This window comes from Lissotriton vulgaris, chromosome 11 (genome assembly GCF_964263255.1).
Source record: "Lissotriton vulgaris chromosome 11, aLisVul1.2, whole genome shotgun sequence".
In the NCBI taxonomy this organism is placed as follows: Eukaryota; Metazoa; Chordata; class Amphibia; order Caudata; family Salamandridae; genus Lissotriton; species Lissotriton vulgaris.
Genome location: NC_141699.1, coordinates 1,007,444,420 through 1,007,459,966, shown reverse-complemented (window position 1 = coordinate 1,007,459,966; position 15,547 = coordinate 1,007,444,420).

Sequence of the window (15,547 nt, the reverse complement as noted above, 5' to 3'; positions counted from 1 at the left end):
CAGCAATGAGTGGGTGTGACCATTTGTTCTTGTCCAGGCTGGTGGAGTGTCCATGGGGAAGCGGGCGTTCAATATAGTATAACCCATTCAATTGAATTGTAAAACTATATATTCTCCCAATTTACTCGGCCTATTACCTGCGGGTTTCGATTGGACCGCTGTAATATTATTCCTCAGTAGTACCTTGAAAATGTTTGTGTTAAAGTTGCCTGAGATTAAGCCGGATTTGCTGCCATATTAAATTGCACATAATTTCGATCACACAATACAGTTTGGCCTTTTTCTCATTGGTGTGGGGAGAAATGTAAATACTGAGCAAAAGCAACTGTCTAGCCGAATTGGGGCTTCAAACTCTAATGCCAGTGATCCAGTCTTCGTCGAATTCTAGCTGATTGATATTTAGGGATAATTTACAGGCGGCATAGATCGAGAGCTCACCTCACAGTCTGCCATGCTTATGCAGTCTTGAAGCGGGAGACCTGAATTCCAGGTAGCCTTTCATTGGGATGCTTGTCGCCGACCAAGTTTCCCGGAGAAATATGATGTCATGTTTTTTTAGAAATTCAAGCATATCAGGAGATTGAAATTTTGTGGAAAGGCCGTTGATATTTCAGGAGCATATTGTTAAACCAGGATAAGTGCTATTTTAGTCTTTCAGACCCTGAGACAGTGCTGCTGGCAACCAGGTCCAGTCGGCAATTGTGGTGAATTGGCGTTCTATTACTGGCTCATCGCTTCCAACTAAGGAGCAGCTTCAGGCCGATTTTAGTATTGAAAAAGGTGAATTTCCTGAGTGACTGGGAAGGGCAGGAGGGATTGCTAGTATTGAAGGATACCGAAGATTGCTGGGTGTTGTTAATTTGATGCCCCAGCTGTTGAAATGGTCTGCCTTTGATTGTACCAATTCCTTTATTGCCTTGGATGTGAGAGTAATTTGGGTATTTCAGCTGTTCAGTTGCTGTGTTTAAATTCGATTAAAGTTATATCTTTGGAGGCCTTGGGAAGTATACTTCGGGATTAGCACCAATTTGGTCTGAGAGCTATCTACGGTCGAATTGTGCTCTGTAGCAGAAGTGGAAGACTCAGTCGGTTTTGGAGTTTGATCGATTCTCCGTTGGATTATAGGAAGTCATTGCCGAGGGGCTACATGATCACTGGTAGGATTTGGGGTCACTTTATTAAGAACTGTGTTACACAAGATCACTGGATTGGGTCTCTTGGATAGTGCTGTCGAAAGCCTTTCTTTGTCGCATTTCTTTGAGTTACCTTTAAGGGTTTCTGAAACCACCAATCTCTGCACTAATCTGAATTTGCCAATTGGTGTCAGGGGAGATGTTCTGATGCCGGGGCTTGCCGCTGGATAGTTTGCAGCAAGGGCTCGCTCCTGATCTACTTCATGCTCCATGTGAGTTTGAGATTGACCATTCCTTGACGTCGCTGGGAGGATGAGCTTTGGTGGTTGACTTGGCTCAGTCTGAGTATGTACTGCTAATGATAGATTGCTTATTGGAGATGGTTTTTGGTGTGTAAATGGTGATGGGCTGGTGACAGACTGCTTATGATACTAGATGTACTTATCGAACCTGGTGGTTTGGTGGTTTTATTTTTTTTTAAGTAGTTGCTGATTGTGTTTCGGGTTTGGATTATGTGTCTATTGTGATTTTTTCTAAATCTTTTTGTTTCCCGCTTGCTCAACCTATGAGTTTGCGGTGAGTTGGTTGTTATACAAGTGTCCAGATAGTGTGCATTCTGTCACCCCGTTGTCTGTTCAAAGCGCTAGTTTTTGTGCAGTCGCCTGATCTGGCCCTGAAGCATTCAAGTCTACATTAACTAGTGTAAATTGATAGTTGCGAGAACTCTTTATGATAGCACTTTGATTTTCAAGTATGGGATTAACGACTGAGGGAACTGTTTGCTTGACTGACGTCGAACGATCAGGCGGTACTTTACAGCTGGCGAAACCTTGCTTCCTATTTTGCTCCTTCTGGGCAAACGGTTTAGTTGCGTCTGCTAAACGGAGGTCCTGTTGCGGAGTGCAAGCCTGCCCTGATGACTGTAGCTTCTGAACTTTAGTTAATACTGACGAAAGCAATTGGGGTAGCGAGGACAGGCTGTTGATTATAGGAGAGCAACAACAACCTGCTTGTGCTAATTGAACTTTAAATCATGCTTTTATAATCAGCATATTGAGGGCCTCTAGTTTTTGATCAATCCCAGCTGTGTACACAGCGAGTGTGTTTAAGAGGTCAACCTGTAGGTCCAATTTATCTAAATGATAATTTAACGCTGATACCGTTGATTGGAGAGTTTGCTGAAGTTGTGACCAGAGCACATTCGTATCGATCGGGCGGCGACCTTCCAGATATGCAGTCTTGTTGAGATCTGTGTTGAAAAAAGATAGATCTAGAGAGGTTTTAATGTTACAGTCCCCACATGTGGGGTCCATGTCATTGCACTGATAAAATAAATTTGATGAGGATGTTGGAGTCAACCATCTGGTTTTGCCTGGGGGTGACCTTGCCCGTTGCACAACTTGAGGGCTGGGTTCTCTTTTGCCCGTAATTTAGATATTAAGGGCGAAAACAGGCTTGGATTAGAAGTAGACTGAGGGTCCTCACTTGAGATGGTGATTGGAGGAGAGGCAAGCACAGTGTATTAATGCGCGGCTCGCAGGCCGTAAGGGAATCATTTGGGGCCCTGTAGTGGTGGACAACCCTCAGATACTTTTTGTAAGGGATGTTCGACCTTTGTTGAGGTGACGGATGGAGGTGGGATATAATCTAGCCAAACAGGGCTGTCATGGATCATGGCCTGGAACGGTGTTTGAGCCAAATCTGATACCAGGCATGCCTGGGTGTTATCCAACGTTTCGGTATGTGTATTTAATCTTGACTTTTGAGCAGCAGCTGTATTTCTAAAGCAGTCCCTCAATGTCGCCCTTTTTGAGGTGGATACTGCAGGAACAGGCACTGCGAGTTTTAAATCATGGGCAGTAACAGGTGATGACATCCCCGATGATGTTTATAAGGCTGGTGTGCCGTTGGGGCTCGGGCACTGGTTGAGGGGTTTCCGCTCATGTCCCGGTATTATGGTGGATTGTGTTGTATCTAGCTGTGATAAAGCCACCACTGTGTCCATGTTTTTGTGGGGGCGACTCCATCCTTGAGTTTTTATTGTGGTTTTTGGCTTGATCCTTCCTACCTCTCCCTGAACTCATCACAGGTTAGGTTGGTAATTGGGCTATGAGCCGTTGGCAGAATACTGTGCGCGCCTTCTGCGGTGCGAACAGTTGGCAGACAGAAAACTGTAACTGTCCTTAGGGGTGTCCTAGGCTCTTTTTGGACACCCTCTGGGCTATTATGATTGACGCCCTTTCACCTGCTGTATATGTTTTGTGAGGTGAGGTGAGATGAAGTTCTTCTGCGGAGAGGGGGGGGCTGGCAATGATTCCACGATGCCCACTACTCAAATGATGCCCCCCACTGCCCTATACACACACTCACCGGCTCGGCACTGTGGTGCCTTCGTGGGCTCTTGGTGGAGTCGGTGGACTTGAAGGATGGGCGTCTGCTGACGGCCAATAAATGGCAGTACGGATAGCCAGGCTGGTCCCGTGGTATGCAGTCCCGCTCCTGATGGTGCAAGTGGGGGCACGCACAGGGAAGCTACAAACCGCACCCGGTCTGACCGGGCCGCCTCCGCAGCACCCAGGGCCCACTCTTTGTGGCAGCCTGCTACAGTGGCACACTTGCTCACTTGCAGCCCACTGCAACACTGGCTAACCCCTGGCAAGGTTGGTGGGGTTGGAGGGTGGGGGAACCATGGGGACAGGTGCTGCCTCAGCTCCGCACTTCCCACATTTGACTCAACCCCCCCACACAGTGTTCCAAGGCTCCGAGGACTCTAAACGCCGGACGCCAGCTCCGGGCTCCCCTGTGTGCTGCGTGCTATGTGGTGCAGGCTCATCTTACCTCTTCCAGCTAGCTATAAGAATGGCTTGGGCAGCAGATATTAGGCATTTTTACTGTATATTTAATTAATAAACAACTGTTGTTGTGCTCATCTTCAAATTAGCTAAACAGTGCCATCATGTGGCAGACCGTAATAAGCGCTGGTGTTGGCAATTAAGTGCCGGTGCCGAGCACCTGAAACCACTGGCTCAAATTAAGCACTGCTCTTCGGTAATATTCAACTGTAATTCTGGTCGCTAAGTGGTTCTGATTTGTTTAAGATATGCAGACGTTTTCTCTAATTATTGAACAACAATGTTGAAATCCTGTCTCCTATTAATTGGCATGGAAAAGTCAGCTAACTCCAGTAAAAGTTGCTCCGGTGTGGAAGGATCAGGCATTATAGGATCATAATAGCACCCAACTGTTGCTTGCTCCCCCTTTCATTCTCCTTCACAGTTGTCCATATGCTGTTTTTTACCTTATAAATGATTGCAGCTACTGTAACTACAGTATTCACCCTTGCATATCTCACCTTCTGAACCCAGGAGTATTTCAACAATGTGCTGTGCTCTTTTCCACAGAGGTGAGCCCCCTGCAGTAAAATAATCTCAGCTTTTGCTTCCTCCTGCATTTGCATATTATTATTCTTTTTCTATTCGTCAAAATTAATTTCAGATCATCCATCGTTTCCTTTCATTTTATAAATTCACCTTTCAGATGAAAACTCTTCTCACTCTTTGTTTTTCCCACCACCTGGTTCTCTTTTCTCCCCTACCCCATGATGCTTTACAAGAGTCCCAGCTTCCTGGCGGCCTTAGACGGGCTTCCCTCCTGTCAACCTCAGTGGTGTTCTTCATAAGATATCTGGGCCCCTCTTAAAAAAAAAACCTTTCGCAATCATCACTTTCTAACGAAAAGTCCTTGGTTCCAGTGGTTAATTTGTAACAAATAAGTGCCGGGGCTCTAATCAGAAAGCACATGGTCTCAAGGCTAGACTGCCGACCTTGGAGCTTGGAAACCGAGATAAGAGCCTCGGGGTCGACTTCTTTGTTATGTTGTTTCTTTAATGTTGTACCTTCCTCTTTAAGGCTCGTGTATGTTAGAGCATTAGAATGTATATACAGGTGTGTTCTAGTTGAATGGGCAGTTGCAGACTGTCGGAGTAGCCTACCAGATGTGTTCCTGGCACTACCTGTTCTTCTCTGCTATATCTCAATAAATCCATTTAAAGTAATCTACTGCGTGGTTATTTTACAAGTGGCGACGAGGGAAACCGGATTTCTTCCTTTAAAAGAAAAAGGATCAAGGATAAAGAAAAAACGGAGTTTGGATCTTATCCTGTGATTCTGGGCAAATCACTTAGAGGCCAGATGTAGGTCGCCAATTACCGTCCGGTAACGGCTGATTTTGGCCGTTACCGACCGGTATTTGGGATGTAGGGGGCATTTTATTTACAGAATCTGTAAATTTACCGATTCAGTAAATTTACAGAATCGGTAAAATACCGAATCGGTAAATTTACCGATTCTGTAAATCAAGATGTAGGTGGCACTGTAATCAGTACCACAGGCCCTTACCGAATCGTTATTTACCATGGAATACTATTCCGTGGTAAATAACGAATTCCAGTGGTGTGGCACACAGACATGCCCTAAGGGCATGTCTGTGTGTCACATGGCACACAAGCCAGAAACAGGGGTGCAACAGGGTGTCAAAGTGACACCCTGTCACCCTTGCAAATTCGGTAATTTTACCGATTCTGTAATTACAGAATCAGTATTTGCCATTGATTCTTATGGGCTTCAAGGCCCATAGGAATCAATGGCAAATACCGATTCTGTAATTACAGAATCGGTAATTACAGAATCTTACAGATTCGGTATTTTTACCGAATATTTTACCTACATAGCAATTACCGAATAGTGAATACCGAATCGGTAAAATTCGGTATTTACCATTCGGTAATTTGCTATTACCTACATTTAGGCCCTAATCTCCCTGTGCCTACCAAAAAAATAGAATGTGTCCTTGTGTAACGAAACTGGTGCTCATGTAAAGCGTTCCAATACCTTCGGGTTGAGTTTGCGCTATATAAAAGAGGCAAAAAATTAAAAAAATAAAGCAGCTTGCACAAGCCCATTTCTCTTGTTAGCCCCGTCTAAAATAGAACCAAACACCAACCATAAACGTTGGGAGAGGATGTGGTGTAATCGCAGAGTTGCTAACGTCAGAGCTTGGGATCCAGGTTCGAGTCTCAACATTCTGTCATTCTGGACAAATCACTTAGGGCCAGATGTAGGTAGCCCAATACCAGTCAGTAACAGCCGATATTACCGAATTTTGGCTGTTACCGACCCGTATTGGGCATTTGAGATGTAGGGGCCAAATTGAAGGATTCAGTAATTTACCAAATCTGTAATTTAAGGAATCGGTAAATTACCCATTCATTAAAATACCGATTTGGTAAATTACCGAATCCTTAATGTAGGGAGCACTCAAGTGTGTGCATTTCTGAGTTAAGGATTCGGTATTTACCACCAACTAAAAGTTGGTGGTAAATATCGAAAAACCTTTCGAAAAAGCAAACTTGTGCTTTTCCAAAAGTGCCATGTGGCTGACATACATGCCCTTAGGGCATGTATGTGTTCATTCAGGCATACAACAGGGTGTCAATGTGACACCCTGCCACCCTTGTAAGTCTTCACCCTATTACCGATTCGGTATTTAGCGAATCGGTAATTCTCATTCATTCCTATGGGCCTCCGGGCCCATAGGAATGAATGGGAATTAGCGAATGGGTAATTACTGAATTTTACAGATTCGGTAAAATTTACAGAATTTTTTCCTACATAGCATTTACCGATTCTAAAATACCGAATCGGTAAAATTCGGTATTTTAGAATCAGTAAATGTAGATTACCTACATATGGCCCATGGCCTCAATCTCCCTGTAAGTGAATATGTCTTTAAGTGGTGCTCATGAAAAGTGGATGTGTTGATGATTAAGTGCCGGTGCCACTGGCTCAAATACTCGTTTCAGACATCGTGATCTCAGTTTGCTTCTGTCTTGCGCATCATATAGTCCCCTTCAATTAAGTGCCAGCAACCTATTTATCTTTGACATTGTGCTTTTTATAGGAAGGAAATCGTTTTTAGAAATTCCTTCACATCAGTGACCCATTGGAACAGCCACAACTTGCATTTCCACAAAATCCTCAGTCTGCATGGATGTACAACTTGACCCTGTGCGCATAAGGCCTTATAGTCATGAATGTATCGCATCTGATAAAATACAGTAAGCCATGGTTCTGAATTTATTGTTTGTGATCAAGGGCATCTATTCTGAGCTTTGTTTTGGAGTGGCAGGATAACATGCAGATTTTGTTACCTACTGCATAAAAATCTGCATGTCTCTGTAACTACATGTTTTTGCCCTGCAAAATTTCAAGAGGTTGACCTTCTGAAGTTTAATGAAGGGTGAGTAATTTATTGCACCCGGTTTTTATCAAGTGCCATAAATACAAACAAACTCGGAATTTCAACCCCTGAGCCAACAGCGGTTTGTGCAGTGGTCGTAAGACTTCAACAAACTCGGAATCAGGGCATTTGTGATACACTGCCCCCCCCTGCATGTTGGAAGTCTGCCATGAATCTCTGGAGGAGGGCATACTTCCACTAACACTAGGGGAAGCAGTATCAATAACATTACCCAAGATTCCTATCAAAGCTGAGAGAAGCTGTTTCTACACAAGCCTTTTCTTGTCAAAACAGCGATAACAAAATGCTAGCCAAGGTACATGCTGGGTGACTGGTGCCGCTGATGGAAGGCATCATTTTGCCAGATCAATCGTCCTGAATAGTGCCACAACTGGCAACCTCTGCATGCAATTCTCTGTGATACACCAGCTAAAGCCAGTGGGGGAGGGAAACTTTCAGCCTTTTTAGACACCAAGAAAGCCTTTGACTGCCTAGATTCTCCATTTTTTACTAACCTCTGGTTGCTGTGTATTCAGGACATACTGTTGAAAAGTGGGCGGCTAACCAGACTACACAAAAATGGGAAGATGGTGGAGCCTCCTCCCAGCTAAAGAGGGCCTAGGAAGGGATGTCTTCTCCCTCCGCTACTGTTTGCTATCGCCATGGAACCACTGGCCTGCTGGCTGAGACAGCAGCACATGCATGGAGACTTAGGGGCCTATTAGGATGGCTGGGATCGGCCGCCAGTGGTGCGCACCATTGTGTTGGGCGGTGCACACAGCACTGCCCGACACAATGCTGTGGATCCCCTTGCGCATTTGCATGCACAACATGGCAGGCACCGCGCGGTGCCTGCCACGTTGTGCATGCAAATGCAGGGTCCCCCCCCCCAACATCCTGGGGGCCCCCACCTGCAAAGACCGCATGCCTTTCCGTGACAGCAACGCTGCCACGGAAGGGCTGCTACTCGCGGTGTCTAGCAGACACCGCCACCATATTCAACCCTTTTCCACCGGGTCAACTCCTCGGCCGGGCGGAAAAGCGACCAACGGTCTTCCCGTCCGCAACGGTACACCCCGCCATCATAATGAGGCCGGGGGGAAACAGGAGGCGGGTGGGTGATAACGTCGGGCGGATCTCCACCGCCCACATGGCGGTGGCGATCCACCAGACATCGTAATAGACCCCTTAGTGTTTAGATTCGGAAGAATATTGGTATCTATCTACGCAGAAAACATCATGTTATTTATTAAGCAGTGAATGAGAAACCCATCTTCCACATTGCAGGAGATAGTGAGGTTCAGTAGGTTATCTGGGACCTCCATGAAATGGCATAAATCTGAGTTCTTCCTGCTCATTCTGGCCACCATATAAATAAGCCTAGGTGACCTAATCAGGTGGTGTATGGACAGTGTTAAATGCATAGCAGTCAACATATATAGAGGTTGAGAAAACACAGTCAGGGGAAACTATGGCCCAGTGATTGTAGACAGTGTGGACAGATGGATTAAACTCCTTCTCTCCATTGCTGGAAAAATAGTGAGCCTTAAAATAATAGTGCCCCCAAGTTCTTGTGTTTGTAATTCAAAAGCCAATGCCCATGAGTAGGAGGTAATGTTCAACCTTCTGTTTACTGCTTATTAGGCTAGTCTGGGGGGATAGATAGCCTTGCATATGCTAGGATGACCTCACACTCCCATACAAGCAACTGAGCTTTGCGGTCCCAGATTTGGAACATTATTATTATACAGCCAAGGCCTACTTCTCAATTTATTGATACCATCCAGTACCTATTTGATGTGGAACAACATTTTTCTGTGAATTGAGTTGATACTTTCTTTCAGAGCAACATGGCCACGTGCTGAGGTGGCGACAGTAGCAACAATGTTCTTGTCTTAGACCATACTGAAAAAAAATGGCTGCTCTTAACTGTCTATGCTCCATTGACCCATGAAGTAATTCTAGACTACCACAAAAGAGCTGGCCTGTCATAGCTGGGACAACTGTACTGGCACAATGAGTTTCTAACTTTGGAGTTGTTGGGCTGCCTTTGGGGTGGACATATTTACATATTTCTGCCTGCAGCAAATGGCACAGACTGTTTTTGATAGCTATTCAAGTGAACCAACAGAGTTGTCACCTGTGACACAGGTCATATAGACGAACAACACCAAACGCTTGGTCTCCAGGTTGTACTTTCTGACACTGGTGGAGACGGTAGGTAGGACAGCAAACCACAGGGGGCAACGAGGAACTGATCTTGGCAGTGAGCTAGGTGAGAAGTCTTGGATGGTTTGCTGTTCTCAGACAGCTATGATGTCATTGAATTATTGTCATAAAAGGATCAATTTGAAATGTTGGCATTGCACATACCATACACCATTACTAAAGCAAAAAAGTATATCCCTCAACAAATTCCCAAATTCTCGTGCAGAAGATGCCAAGCCACTCATACAGACTTATACGACGTTTTTCTGTGAACGCAGCCCACCTGTGGAACGCCCTCCCCCGTAATCTAAGGATGGAACCAGATTACCTCCGGTTCAGAAAACTTCTGAAAACACACCTGTTCCCCTGATCCCCGTCTCTCTTCTCTCCCTCACACTTCACCCTCTCGACTGTCCTGGTCTTAGCGCTGGGATACTCATGGGTTACTATGCGCTCTACAAAACCCTAATAATTAATGCATCTTGAAGGGTACGGTCCAGCATTACCACATCAATGGAGACAGATACTGACGAATCTGGTCAAAATGATAGACTATAACTTTGTGCCGTGTTAGCTTGTTGTGCTACTGTTGAGTAAGTGTCGAAGGCACCCAAAAGATTGGCTGCATTGGCCTTGCTGTTAGCCAAACATTGAATTGCAATGACGTAGTTCAAGGGCCTAACACCGCTGCTGAAAGACTAGTTCGTTAACAAGGCTGTAGCGACAGAGTAGAGACGTATGCCTCAATAGAGCCGCACACTTCAAGGCTCAGGCATATATGGAGGCCAGTTAAGAGCCTATATATTAGGGAGCTCTTACCCAGAGTGCTCTTCTGTAAGAGTTACGTAGAGCACAATGTAATCACGGAACTGAAGTAAACCGGAAAGACCAACAGTGAGTGAATGTTTTTAGTCAGTTCTCAAGGTCAGGGGATAGGTCACCTTGCCTTAGCAAACACCCCTGCAGTTGACCTCATCAATTCATGGCATTAGGAGTCATTTTATAAACATGCATGCCATTGCTGACTTACTGAGTCCAAATATGTAATTTATTATTGACCGGATGGTTAACTTGTCGCTGTTTGTTTGGGTTGTTATGCATCAAATTTAGCTTGCTTGCATATATATGCAACTATGCACTGTATAAAGTTTGAAGAGAAAAGAAAAAGAAATATCTTTATAAACAGTGAACGATTGACTACTACAACCATCATCACACTTTAGAAGCCTAACTCAGACATTTTTAGATGTGTGATGGCCACTATGTGACAAAGTTTTATTTTCGCTGATCGACATATCGTGTGCGCTTTGATACCTTTCAATTAATTCACAGAATATACATTTTAGGTCAGTCAGATTTACTTGATCACCAGAAAAAGAGCTTCAAATGGCAGTATCAAGAGAGGGACTTAGTCTCCAACCACATTGTGATCCATCTCTCTACAAGTTTTGATTTGGCAGAAGGTGTATCCTTACACTGAAAAAGAGTGCTTGTATTGCTCTTTTTTCCTTCTGGATTATGTTCAGTAGATCTGAGTTGGCTATGGCAACAAACCTTTGATCAAGGCTTATCTGTTCATTATGAAGTGTCAGGACAAAGGCAGTAGATCAGATTTATTTATTGTGAAATGCATATGCTAAAGGCAGTAGGAGTTGAGGAATGGCTTTTATATGCTGTGCTAAAACTTGCCAATATTTGCAACTTTGAAGCTCCCAGTTTACCATAGCAACCAAAGACCAAGATTTTGGTATTAGTTACCCTCTCAGATAAACCATGACAGCAGAAGATTTGCACCGTTACAATCCTTGATAGACCATCTTATGAGATGTGATTGCTAAATGTATTCTACACATACCTTTATTTTATTGCATTAATTCCTGACGGTTGTCTTGTGGGAAATCTTAGGTTAAAATACAGCGGAACGGGGTTGGTTATGATGAAAATCAATGAAAAATGTTATAGTCTGATTTAATGTTTTACTTTAATCTTCTGTTTCATAGGCAGATGTCACCATGAATAGCATTGTGACCAAGTTTAATTCTGGTCCTTCTTGTTAAAAATACCTGGGTTGTATGAAAGGCCAGTTTTTTGCCCCAGGCTTTCCCTAAATTATGTATGGTTATATTCCTTGGAATGTTCATTGGTCATTGCAGCTAAATATATTTTGGCTGACCATCCAGCCTCATTGGATCTCAAATACTTGTAGCTTTGCCTATTGGCAATAGACCAATTGTATGCAGCTTAGATTTACAGTGGGATTTATGCCGGATCGTTCCTCATGATCGAATGGCTTTCTTGTCTATCTCAGATCCTTGCTCCTGATTCAGTGGCTTTCCTCTCTATTCCTTTGTCCCAAACAAGGAGAATTTCAGTCCCACCATATTTTGAAGGAGTGGCATACCCTTCCACTGCTGGTGTTAGACCTTTGATTGCAGTACATGATGGTCTATTTTCTCTCAATCTCTTTTCTGCTAATATTTTCCCAGCTTGTTTGCCACCCTGCTCCAAATGAGGTCCCTCCTGTGCATGCTTGCCACCCATTTCTCTCACTCCTGGACACTTTCTGCCTCGGTATCAGTGGACATCCTCCTTAAAATGTTGTTTGAACCATTCCAAGATGGCTGCCTGTCAGCATGCACATGCAACAGTCGCCTTCGGATAGTGTTTCTCATGCTTTAAGCAAATTAATTTCATGATGGGGACTGCATATAAGCACACATGTTTGGCAGCTACCTTAAAATGATAATTCTTTTTTTTTTTTTAAAGGAAAATCATATTATTGGGGCAGCTGTCTTTGTGCACACTTGTGTGGTGCACATCTCTGGACACGTTTTCCTTTGATTTAAGACAAAAGGTAGATGTCTTTTATGTGCACACATATCACACACACACACACACACTATCTTTGAATGATTTTTCTTTTGGTTTAGAAAAATCCACCTGCGTGCTCATGTGGTGGTCTTCTTTAAATGACTTTTCTAGAACCAAAAGAAAAATCTCTCAAAAATGTCACCACTTTTGCATGTACCATGCTAGAATAATTTAATATAATAATAAGTATTAGAATGGCTAATAGGTGTCAAGGATGAAACAGGCTGACTTTGTTGATACTTCTGTTTCATTGGTTATTTGGTGAAAAACTTTTTAAAACAAATCTTTATCTTAGTTTTGAAATGACACATCCTTCTTCCAATGAGGTAAAAACCAAAATAGTGCACTAATTGTTGTAAACAGGCTTCCAGTGTTCGAGAGCATTACAACAACTTCTGTTATGCTATCATGTCCTCCTGTTTTGCTCTCCCCCATCTTTGTTATTCCCACCCTAATCCTGTACATTTCTATGTGTAACCTCCATGTTCATACGCCATCTGTTCCAATATTATTCTGTGGGGCAGCTCTAGTTTCCATTTTGCTAGCATGTCTCATCCACTCTCGATAACATCAAAATATCCCTTTTTTTCTTTTCATCTACTGAGATGTTAAGCAGAGCAACAGTTGTTCTCCCCTTAGACACTCAGCATTGCTGACAGATATCTGGCTCCACTGTCATCCTTGCCACTCAGGAGAAAAACATGAGTATGTTGTCTCAATGTATCTGTATCGGAAACATCCCCCCATCCATTAGCTTTCACCTGTAACAGGGGTTTCTCACTCATTTCCATCTCATGTAGGTGCTGCTTAGATTACTATATAATGCAAAGCTATATACAACCCATAGCCTAGCACTGATCCTGCCCTCCCGATGCTGAGATAAAGCTTCCTTCTTGTCCATTATGTCGATGAAATTGAAATGGATTCTGGTGTGCGAAACACATTTCCCTCCATAGGTATGACTAGCCCAACTTTGAACAGTTATGCACAGGTGCAATGCCATAGATTCATAATTTAATTTATTTCAAAGAAAACCATTCACCCCAGGCGGCCACTCACAGAGAACCAAATGGACAAACCTCAAACGTTATCCATAACCCCCCCCCCCCCCATTGGTGTGTGTAATGATGCACCTGTCATTAAACAACACCATGACTCTGACAGCATCCAGAGCACAGATTTAACCCTGGGAGGTGTAGAAAAAGTTTAGAGCCTCCCCTGAGTCTGGAGAACATGCAGCGAAACACACAATTTGGGATTGCTCCATGCACAATATTTTGTGGTGGGCCACAGCAAAATCTTAATAGTATAACAGTATAATCAGAGCTGCCAAGTTTCCCAGGTCCATTCATGATGTGCTGCACCAGTCCAGGTTCTTTTTCTTTTTTTCTGTTTTTATACATTGACATACCTTAACAAACTGTATGCCCGATTGAGACTTTTCTCACAAGCTGTCTCAATAACGTTCAAAACTGCCTCACTGATTCAAAAAGCAACAACGACAACAAGCTCTTGATTTCTAGGGGATATTTATAAGAGCTATGTTCAAAAAGTGCCTTGATATTATCTACACAGTGTCTGATAACCACCCCTTGACTCCAGAAGTCTTAAGCGGATGATTACTGTTAGTCAACTGACGGAAAATATTTACAGTAGTCACTCTGCTGAGATGGGAAAAAAGTTTTTAGCGTTTAATCAAAAACAAAAAATATTCCTTTCTTTTTAGAAACACCTAGAGCAGACTAGGATTTTCAAGAGTACAATCAGATACACCTGCCAATGGTTTTAGTTCTGTATCAATTAAAATAGAAATATACATTTCTTTTTTTTTAGTTCAAAATATTTTATTGCAAATTATTTCATAATAAACAAACAAGCAAGACATACAAAAAAAATATTAAACAACAACAATCTATTACAATATCTAACGTACAATATTTGTTTACACATTTCAATAGATATATTGAAAATATATTTATAGAAAAACTAAAAAGGGGAAGAAAGGGAGGGGAACATTAAAATAGCAATTTGATAGTAATTTACAAATTGAGTTACTAATCAATTTCAATTAAACAATAAAAGATTAATAAATGAGGAATAAACAAGAAATATATTATTAATTTGATAAATAAATATCAACAGGAATCCAGAATGAATGATAAGCAATAGAGTTATGACAAACCCCAGACATAGATAACTGAGCACCTCTTCTTGTAAAAATAACCCATCACCACCAAGCATTAATAAATAACTTTGAAACATCTTTCCAACAAAAAGTAATAGATTTTAATGCAGCTGATATTAAGAAATTAAAGAGTTTACGTTCAAGATCACTTAAATCCAGCGATAAAATAACATATTTGCATATTAACATTTTATATGATAAATCATCTTGAATATTGAGCATCTTTTTAATAATAACCCAAACTTCTTCCCAAAATTTGGAGATTAAAGGACAAGAAAAAAGCATATGTTGAAGCGAGCCAGAGTGTAAATTATAATGCCAACCTGTATCAGATTGAAGAAGTTTAGCCTTAAATAAACACAGTGGAGTCCATAAACAATTAAGTAGAATATGACAGTTAGTTTGGAAGAGCGAAACAGGTAACCATCCAGATATATTACTAAGCCAAATCCTTTCCCATGTATCATCAGATAAGGAAAGAGATAGGTCAGTATTCCAGAATGTAGCAAATAAATGTATATTACTACCTAGATTATTAGACAATTTCTTATATAGGATAGAAACACCATGATGATTCATTGATACAGTTTGGATGTATATGGATAAATTAGCTGGATTATTAGAAGGAATAGGTTGCTCAAAAGAATCTAAGATCGAATTACATAAAGATTCATATTTTATAAGATCAGAATTAACCAAACCAAACTTAGGAGCCGATTAGGATGGCGGACGGATCGCCACCGCCATGCAGGCAGTGGCAATCCGTCCGCCATCCATCACCGTCTGCTAGCAATTTACCCCCGCAATATTACAATGGCGGGGTACCACGGCGGACGAAAAGACCGCCCGCCAC